This window comes from Rhea americana, unplaced genomic scaffold (assembly GCF_003343005.1).
Source record: "Rhea americana isolate MKP2758 unplaced genomic scaffold, rheAme1 scaffold_43, whole genome shotgun sequence".
Lineage (NCBI taxonomy): Eukaryota > Metazoa > Chordata > Aves > Rheiformes > Rheidae > Rhea > Rhea americana.
The window spans coordinates 1,021,034-1,030,452 of NW_028186568.1; the positions used below are offsets into that span (position 1 = coordinate 1,021,034).

At 43.0% G+C, this 9,419-nt stretch overlaps 1 long non-coding RNA gene across 3 annotated transcripts in view; it reads left to right on the forward strand.

Moving 5' to 3' along the window:
• Window positions 1-9,419, forward strand: part of LOC146589858 (uncharacterized) — a 78,861-nt gene that overhangs the window by 29,482 nt on the left and 39,960 nt on the right. Inside the window, exons 2-4 of one of the 3 annotated variants that reach the window (XR_014897095.1) lie at window positions 2,485-2,597; window positions 6,177-6,264; window positions 7,179-9,405. This is a non-coding gene — a long non-coding RNA (uncharacterized LOC146589858). Of the gene's footprint in view, window positions 1-2,484; window positions 2,598-6,176; window positions 7,122-7,178; window positions 9,406-9,419 lie in introns of those variants that run through there. The other 2 variants (XR_014897094.1, XR_014897096.1) reach the window with 2 other exon arrangements.

The following is a 9,419-nucleotide window of genomic DNA, read 5'->3' on the forward strand; positions in this document are numbered from 1 at the left end:
TTTTTTTTTTGAGACCGTCCAATGCTTCTTATTACAAGACCAAAAGTTTAGCTGCTTATAACCCTTGCAAACTTCAACCATTTATCACTTAGCTGAAATTTTCCATACTGTGTATCTGTCTCAGGCTGAATGAATTTGGGAAGTTTCAATAAAAATGCTTTTGCTTGCTTACAAGAAAGAGATGCATACATTTTTCTCTCATATTCAAACTTGTTCTCAAAATTGTCTGTTGAGAAACTCTTAACACCTTCTTCCTTTGGAGCAGAGTCTTGAAATTTGGCAGTTATCAGGAATGTGCCTTTGGTTGTTCTTCATGAGGAAAAAAAATAGTTGAACTCAGAAACCTTAGGAACAAAAAAGCTTCAGATCTCAGGCACTCAACAGAAACTTCTTAGAGATAGAAGCTGAATTCTCTGAAGGCACATGCTCAGTAGAGACTTGTTCAAGTCTGGCGGCTAAAGCACGGATGAGCGTGTAGTAGGCATATTCCAGCCTTGGGTTGCAGGTGCAGAGCAGCAATTCTTTGAAATTGTTTTTTCATGCTGACAGGGACGCTGTGGTGCTGGGCACCAGAAATAAGAGCCTGGAGGCTCCCTCCACTGATGCTTAGGCAGTGTGTGGGAAGGCTGATGTTGACTGGGGGTAGGAACTGGCTAAGGGAGGCAGGCAGCTCTAAGCAGTCAGAGACTGGGGACTCCCAGCCTGGGAAAGGGGACTGATGTCCAAAGTAGAGCTGGGCAGTGGGAGCAGGACTAAGGCAGAAGACAAGTTGGCAGGAGCAGGAAGAATCAGGTTTGAGAATCTCCCTTCCGGCAGGATCATACTTCCCTTCAAAACCTGGGGTACAACAGATTTGAATATTTTTGCCTCACAGTTTTCTATTGTCAGCAGCCATTTGGGAAGCCCATTGGCAAAGCCTGTGACTCACTCCAGGCTGCTCCCTCAGCAGAGACTGATGGTCTGTTAATGCTCCCAGTTATTCTGCTTTTCAAGCACTACGGAATTAACATTTTAAAATAATGTCCAGTCCTACTGATGAATCATATGGTTGCCAGTATGATGCCACATGATGGAATTCCTACATTTTTGTTTCAGTTTGTCTTCTGCAAACCAAGGAAATGACATATACCCAGCATAGATTAAAAGTATGTGATGTTTGCAGAGTCAAGCTCCTAGAAGTTAGAAAATACTTGATTTAACATTGCCCTTCCATCTCAGCAGTTCAGCTCCCATCTGTGTAAGAATTATGACAGCATAGCTTTTAGCTACAGAATCAAATATATATGTAATTATTTTCTTCCACAACAACACAACCTCTTTTAATACCCAGGACGGACAGTTTTCTGGAGGTGAATGAAGGCCGTGTGTTGAAGTGTTCTAGTCCTGCCTCATTTTTTAATGAAGCTGTGCTTGACAAGAGAGGACTCAGCTCTAAATTTGTGTGTCTGCTGCCACAACAGATTCCAGCAATTGGGCAACCCCGATGAAGGTTTTTCTCTGCTCTGCATCCATGGGCTGGAGCAAGACTAAAACAGATGGAGTCCTCAGATAAACTATCTGCCACACGTGCACAGGTCTCCAATGGACATGTGCAGACTGAAGTTTTGTTGAGGACTTAAAACTTGACCGCAGGTTGGAAAAATTTTATGAGAACGCCAAAGGCATGTTCTCCTTCCTTAGATAAGTATCAGTGCCAATCTGAAAAGACAGAAACACTCAATCTCTTTATTTGAACAGAGCAAGCTAATATATATCTTGCTAATCTTACTCTGGGAGACAGTTGAATTACTTTCGCTAAAAATTACCCAAAAATCCAGCCTGAGGCAGACATCCAGCTCACAGTATTTTAGCCCAAGCAGCTGAACTTTGGCAAAGCTGTAAGTAACGGAAAACAGTCATTAATGGGAAGCAATAGGCAACTTTAACTACAGACAGTGCTCACAGTGATGAAATGACAAACTTCAGCTCTGTGGATGGCTCCAACAGAAAAGATGTTTGTATTCATAAAACCCTGCCTCTATGATTTCACTAGTGGATTCGTACAGCTAATACGAACCTGTGTGTGTAAATACAGCATTTGAATGCTCCATGGGTGAACTTACAGACTTATCAGTTACTTTATGGTTTGTTCTTGAATCAAATGCTAAGAAGAAATGTCATTTAACAAGGGTAAGACATGACGGGAAACACTTAGGGCTTGTCTTTCCCTCTCTGTCAAGAGAGAAATAAAGGGTAAGACTTGAAATGTGTATCCCAAACTATTGCTGTGAGTTTGGCCGGTGTCTGACTGCATATGCATGTGTTGTGTGTAGAATAAATAACAAGCACAGCTGTGAATTATGCAGTTGCAGCATTCTGTTGACAATTATGTTGATGTCAGAAACCATAAGAGGGAAGGCAGCATCGCTGGAGCTAAAGCTGGAGCTGTAGGCACATAATGGGCAGCACGCTTAAAATGCTAATCAGACTGATCCTCTTCCGTAGAGATCTGACATGGAGCATCTGGTGGCTTCTTCTAGAAAACTGGCCTCTGAGCAGGCGGCTGATATCAAAGAAGAAACCCTCGGACATCCACTCACTGCTGCCTGACCCCTTTGGTAAGCCGTTCTCACAGATATAACTCATTTCCACTCACCGGAGCATCCAGATGTTTGCAATAGAGAGAGTGCTGTGGCCTTTGCTCCTCTTCGCTGCTTCTCCAGTGAGGCACAGTCTTCATTCATGAAAGGATATTTGCAAATGCTTTTTAGCTTTAAATTACCGGATGGAGCTGGAGCCAAGTGTAGGAGCCCACGTAGCTCTCACACAGCCRAGGGCAGCTCCCCGCACAGGTGACGGCAGGGCTGCTGGGTGACCTGACTTTCAGCCTGTGGAAGGAAGAAATGCAGCAGGGGTGGCCGAGCTGGCCGCGACCCTGCTGTATGCTTGGCCCTGGCCTGCTCCACCACGCAGCACGACACTTTCTGCTGTGAGCCGTTCTGGAAACTTCTCTTGGCTTTTCTTACAACTTCTATGCAGTTTTGGCGTGAGGTTCAGAGGGCTGCGAAGGTTGACAGCTGCTGGGCTAACAGCTCTTACTGCCAGTCTGCATTTTCCTTTTCTGCCGGAAGAACTATTTTCCTTTCTTGTTTCTCTTCATTTAGAGCTGTATAAACAACATTCTCCCCTTGATGTTGACACCTTCAAATGATTTTTGTCTTCCCCTTAGTGATTTATTTACCCAAACTATAGGATTTAGTTATTTAATCTTTCCTTCAGCTATTCAAGTCTTGTTCTTTACCGACTTCTTTCCAATATGCCAACGTTTCTTTGGTATGCAAGTGCCTGTAATTGCTTTCTCTATTCAGCAGCMTGCTAGAAAGAAGGACCATCTTACTTCTGCTTTATCATATGATACTCTTTGTGTCATTGTCATTAAAGTCAGGCTGTCTCATTTTATAAACTAGCATCTAGTTTGCTATCCACTCTTATCTCTKTTTAAGGCCTTTTCCAACATCAGCTGCTGCAGATTATGTTTCCAAATATGTTTCCATGTATTACCCATGTTCCAGGCAGGAGTTGGTAGGTGCTGTTTTCCTTCCCACTCCCCTCATCTCAGAAAGACTTTTTTATGAGATTGAAAACATGACAAGAAACCAAAGTGTATAGACTCTTCGCTTCCATATTTCTAAATCCAAAATGATCCTTTCAAAGGGTAAAAAGATTTAAAAAAAGCTTTACAGCTTCATAGTTCTGCAACCTGGGAACCAATTTCTTCCCATTTGTGGCCATACTGTGCATTTGCTGTGGAATGTAGTCAGCATGGGACAGGGGCGCTCCGGCTGTACGGAGAGGAAGCAGCGTTAAAATGGTGATCAAGGCTCTCTGAGGAAAGATTGGCAAAGGGTGTCTCAGTCCAGCCCTTAGTTATGCTGGGYGCTAGAGCGTTCTTCTGGAAGCTGGCTGGAGGTTTTAAGAGCTGATTGTTTGGATGGGTTAAAAGCTTTGGATGATGTGTGTACCCTGTGTGTGCACACGATGTTTCATTTTTATATTTCAAGTGCATTAGGACATGAAGGAAGCCAATTTCAAGTTGGTCTGCAAWTGACACTTAAGCCTGTAGAACATACACTACTTAAGAGCTTTTACAAAGATATTCATGCAGATTTTCTTTTCCTTAAGAAACCTTTTTGACTATTTCTTATCTGCAGGTATTAAAGGTAGAAATAGTTTAGGTTTTGGACCTAACTCAGAGTCAGAGAAAGGAAAGAGGCAATGGAGTTTGTCTGAGTATATCCCCAGTACCATTGCATTAAAAAGTCAGTGAATTGGAAGTTTCTCCAAGGTTGTGGAAGCCAAATGTTCCACCCCATTTGCCTGTGGCTGCCGTCTTAATCTTTCTCCATTTGAGGTCTGAATTSTTTAAAGCTTTGTTTTGTATAGGCAAAAAAAAGCTAGCTAGAGCCTATGGAGAGACCTGGAAACCAGTTYGTGTAGAAAGATCACAGAAATCTGAGAAAGAAGGGAAACTTCTTTTTAACTGAAAAAAAAGTACATTTAAAGAGCAGAACATGCAAATGCATTCATAATAGCCACTATCTGGAGCTGCTGGCAGTTTCTATGAGTATTAAAACCCTCATCTTGCAGATTTCTGCTACTGTTCAGGCATCTGTCCATTTCTATGTTACTTGCAGTATTCAAGCCCCATTAAGTTTAAGGACATAAATTTTCTTTAGCTATTTAATTTCAGCCACTTTTGAAAGAAACTGTCCAGAATCCCTGAACCTAAAATAATAAAATTTCTGTCTCTCCATTAAAAAGGATACCATTTATCTGATAAGTAGTGCAAAATAGAGTAGGTAGCTCACTACAAGCGTTCTCTGAGAAACCTGTTGTTGCAAAAGCRAGTGGCTTGCTCATAGATAGATAAGGTACCTTTACCAATACTCAGGTTGTTGCATTGCATGTCAGTATATTGGATTTCATAACACGTTACTTTTATTATCATCCTCTTGGTTTCTACCACTCTCTTTAGAAATAYACCAGTCACAACTTGTAACCTTAACAGGCTTGTCCAAGGAGCATGGACTTCCGGACACTCCTTTCACCAATATTTGCGTGTTCCAAGAGAGGATGTCTTTGTTTCAGGATTATTCTGGGCAGGAGAATTAAAAATTAAAATGAAGAAGGTGGCCAGTACAAAGAACCAACCAAAGTTATTTTAATTAATTTCTTTGCATACTTGCCAATCCACCCTCCCCTGCAGGAAAAACAATTCTCAAATGAATAAAGCATATGGCATGGAAGATAGAGGGTCAATGCCAAATTTGTCTTTGCCTTAGCAGAACTCACTGTAAGATGCTGCATCTGCAGATCTTCTCCTGGAACACGCCTTTAGACTAAGAGAAAAGGGAAAGGCATGTTCTCATTGCCTTTTTAGTTTTGCTTGTGCAGTCTCACTGTTTAAATCCTCTACGTGTATGACATTATTGTGGCTGCAGTGCTGGGCAGACACATGGTACTAAGTTCAAATTAGCCGCCTTGGGTATCACTGCATCCAGCCGCATCAAAGAAAACTCATTGGTGAAGTGGGCTAAATATTTGAGAAGGCTACAAAGCCCCATGCTAACCTCCCTTCTGTGTACATGTGAGCTGACTACTGTGGTAAGTGCGGTGTAGGCAAAGAGGCATGCCTGCTGCTGTGTAGTTGACACCCTCTTCCTAGACGTGGTTTGTTATCCATTTGGTGTCTGTGTCACTGGGAATATTTGGGATTGTAGCACTCTTTGGGAAAGAGGACTGAATCATATTTTAGCTAGTTAGAAGTGAACTGTTCAGTCTAAGTCCCTTCATCATGACTTGCTTTCCAGTCACTAGAGACAGCCACCTTTGCAGGGTTATTTGTCCTGTCCTAAAATAGGTTGCGTGAACTGCTGTGAGACAGCACCTCTCCCTCCATCAGCTCAGAGAAAACCCTAAATGCCAGCTTAGTCTTTGGCCAGTCCTGATAGGTCCAGTCCTGATAGGTCTGTCTGTCTGTGTGTTATTGAGTGTCTTAATGTACATGAAGACTCAGCTGAAAATCCCCAAAGACCATCAGGCAAAATAATTATGTAAATCAGTTTACTGATTTAAAAAGCCAGAGTTACTGTGAAGTGGTGAAACCCATATTTCAGTTGAGCACATCTTTAACACAGGTACTTCTACAAAGGGATCTGAGGCCARCATCCCCCAGCAGACTATGGCATTACACAGCATTGCAAGCTTGGAGCTCAGCTCCGACAGGTGAGGTGCCTGGGGCTGATGTTGTTTGTGGGYCCTGACATGGCAGAGGTATGCTGAGACTTTGCCACCAACCTGCTCAGTTCTGTTGTTGATGGAGATGTTCTGAAAGACATAAGATGTTGGAGGAATTGTAGTTTAATTGTCCCTCAGTAGTATTCATCTCCAGGGTTAGGTGACAGCTAAAGAGGAGGTTTGACTATCTAAACTTAGAACTTAGGCATCTAAGATCTTTGTTGGACATAACTGTGATGACTGAAGCTGAGCAGATTTATACAAAACGAACAAATCCCTTGCAGTTACTTTAATTTTCTAGACAGTTATGAATGTGTTTCATCATGTGCCCCTTGAGAAATGTTTCTTCTATAAATGCTCTCAGACCTGAGAGATCAGCCCATCCTTTTACCTAGTTACATGTCTCTGGGAGACACCATGGATTAGGCAAGGGTTTCTGCTGTTCTGGGACCTTTTGTAGCACTTTGGCCCAGGGTTGTTTTCTGAGGCAGGAGATAAAGTCTCCACCTTTGGAAACACACGTTGGGAAAACCTTTCACAGTGGGTAAGTGATGTCTCTTGTTTCCAGAAAGCAGAAGATACCTGGCAGGGTAATGAAATTAATGGGCTGAGAGTTCCTTTGTTTAAATGAACACTGGGAGAGGCAGAGGTAAGAGGGCTGATTTTTCACACAGTTAATGTTCTCAGTCCTCTTTTTAGTCCTCTCATGGCAACCTGTGTACTTTGCAATTCAAAGTCACATGAATCTCTGCTCAGCAGAAATGTAAATGTTTTGATAAAACTGTTCTTAACAAGTTTGAGTCATTTAGTCAGCTTGATTAACTGCAGAGCGTTATAGTCTTTAATCAGGAAGGATTTACTATAAATTACTGTATTTTTTTTTTTTTTGTAATTTTATGAAGAACATCATGGTGTACAGGATCTTGCTGCCTTCCTACCATGGGAGGTAACTGCCTCAAGTACCTAGCCATTCCCATGCCACTTCACATATTTCAGATCCCTCTGGACCGTCAAGTACTAAGCAGACTGCCTGCTAGGCCCAGCAGGTGCTGAACTAGAAGCAGAATGGATATTCAAGTGGAAGCTTCTCTACCTATATAGGGTCTACCTAGACCCTATTCCTCTTCTTTTGTGTTTGCATTTCCTGATGGTTGATCTCATCTTTCAGTAGAAATGCTGCATGCCTCTTCTTCCAATGAGTCCCGCAAGGAAGGCAGCATGATCTTCCAGAACAGCTCCCACTTGTATTTTATGACTAGCTTCAGCCTACATAGGATTTTCGAAGGCTGACTGAGCAAAACAAACTCCTAGGTTTATCAATAGAAAGGGGAAAAGAGGTTTGATCAGAAAATCTCAGCTTGAGTCTACCTCATAACTGGYTTTTGCTCTCTTCCGTTTAGTATGGGCTGACAGGTTGTAAAATAAGTCCAGCTGGAAAGAGGATCATTTCATTTTATTCTGCCCAGACTCATTTTTCAGAGCTGAATGTCCAGCTGTATACCTGTATTAAACCTCCARGCCCCTGGAGGCTTCATGCAGTGATAAGTTTGTTACTTTTTAAATAGGCAATTTGTTTTCCACATTATTTTTCTGAGATAGATTTAGTCAATATCCCAGAGTGAAGAAACGAAAAAGAAATTTAAAACAAATGAACTCTCTCCTTAAATTTAGAATCTTCTCAAAGTACCAGAGAAACTGGAGTTCTTACAAAGTTTCTGCAGCAGTAGATTTGGTCTTCACTCAGTGAACACTGCTTTCTCACCTCATAACCATACTGCAGAGCTTTGTCTCTATAGTTTCACATGGGTTTCATGATCAAAATGCATGGGCTGATCAACATAGTTTTGCAGCTTATTTAGATAGTTTTACACTTTAAATTCACCCAGCTCTAAACTGGTATTGCCCCTGAGAAAAATGATCTATTTTGTAGGAACAGAACTTTTTCATTCTTTCCTAACATTTCCATGGAGAAGCCACACCTGTTATCCATAAGATTTTGCGCCCCTACAATCTGACCAGTCCTTTCTAAAGAGGAATTCCCCTTGTCTAGTTTCCCCTTGGACTCTTTGCTTAGAGGATGATTAGGTGGCTGACTTCCTATGTCTTGGCTTCTTCAAAAGCACATCAGTTAGATCCAAAAGCATTTTGGTGTAAAAAAAGAAGATGCYCTTTGCTCAGCTGGCCCCACTGTGTCCTGCTGCAATGCTGTTACTTTGGGCAACTTCCCATGGATGGGATCCAGATCCTGGGGCAGACTATCAAGGAGTGGGTTAACTTGGAGAAGGTATGTGAGATCCTTCATCTGCTTTACGGGCTCTGTCATTGCACAGGGAAACTAACTGGTAGCCTGGTACTGGCCAGACCGAGTGTCACGCACATGTTCAGCAGAAGTGTGTGGATTCCTTTGGCACCYCTGTTTATATGTGTTCCTTGGCGGGGGTTTGTGTGCGAGCTTAAGGCTAGCTGAGTCCCCTGACCTGTTACCACTGTGTCCCCCAAGCGTGAGCCTCCAGCTGGAAGAAGGCAGCTCCCAGCTGAGGTGTGTCAAGGAATAACTTGTGAAACTGCCCTTCCAATGTAAGTGCCCAYGTGAAGCTCTGCACTGGTGCAAAATCAGTTTGGTTTGACTCTTGACTGTGCCCTTAGACACACTTATGCAATTATTTACAGCTAACGCAGTGTTTAAGAGCCTATTCCTTCTCTCCTCGCAGCTGTCAGTTCCCGTCGCAGCTGGAGTTTATGCCTGGCTCCCAGCTATCCGCACCGCGTTGCCGACGGAGGGCCCTCCAGCGTGTTGGGGCAGGCGCAGGAGCTGTGCCAGGGGCTGACGCGGTGCGGGCACCTAAGAGGCTGGCCGTCCGGTGTGCTGGGACACCGGCTTGGCTTCTGCTGAGCGCTTGTCTGGCTGCGCGGATGCCGCTGCCGTTGTTCAGCTGGGAGCGCAGGGAGCTTTGCAGTCCGGATTGCTTCCTCATATACTTCTTTCACAAACCAGAGTGATTCACAAGGAGATATTTCTAACAGAAAAAAAGCCTGTTCCTCTTTCACCTTTGACATTTCTACATGATAGGAAAAGCTCTCAGCCATTCACCAAAAGTTAGGATATGACTCTTTGGGGCTTTTTTTTTTTTTTTTTTTTTTTT